The sequence below is a fragment of the Vanellus vanellus genome (assembly GCF_965231255.1).
Source record: "Vanellus vanellus genome assembly, chromosome: 4".
NCBI lineage: Eukaryota > Metazoa > Chordata > Aves > Charadriiformes > Charadriidae > Vanellus > Vanellus vanellus.
The window spans coordinates 13,578,559-13,579,113 of NC_138909.1; positions in this window are offsets into that span (position 1 = coordinate 13,578,559).

Consider the following 555-nt stretch of genomic DNA (forward strand, 5'->3'; position numbering starts at 1 on the left):
CCTGGTTATCTGAAAAACTGAAAGTTTTAAACATTGTTGCAAGAATATTATCAATACTATTTCAATTTTACCCCATACTTTATATACAAGAGAATAAACACGTTAAAATAATAAGAAATAAAGACCAAAAAGTATTGTTACTATAGTATTTTAGTGAAGTGCTGCATCTTAATTTGAAAAATTTCTTACTACACAGCCCTGACTCAAACTCTTTTCCCCTTCCTGTTGGCCCTATGGAAGTGCTTGTAACCTGTTCCCTTATCCTGCCAGGTCACAAATCGAGCAAGAATTTGAATGCAGTATATATGCATTTTTTAAGAACTAAGTAAGACTGCTTTTATTTTTCTCATTCCTTAACAGTCCGAACAACTAATCAAACTGAATCAGTCTCTACAGTGTAACAAAAAGTAACATCCCTTTCATTAGGGAAAACAACATTGATAGATTTAGGCCTTATTATTATCCACTGCACATTACTCATTTGTATTTGGCTCTTCTTTCACTGCCTACGTTTAGATGAGTGCAGAGTTTATATCAGCTCCAGCTGTAAGTGCC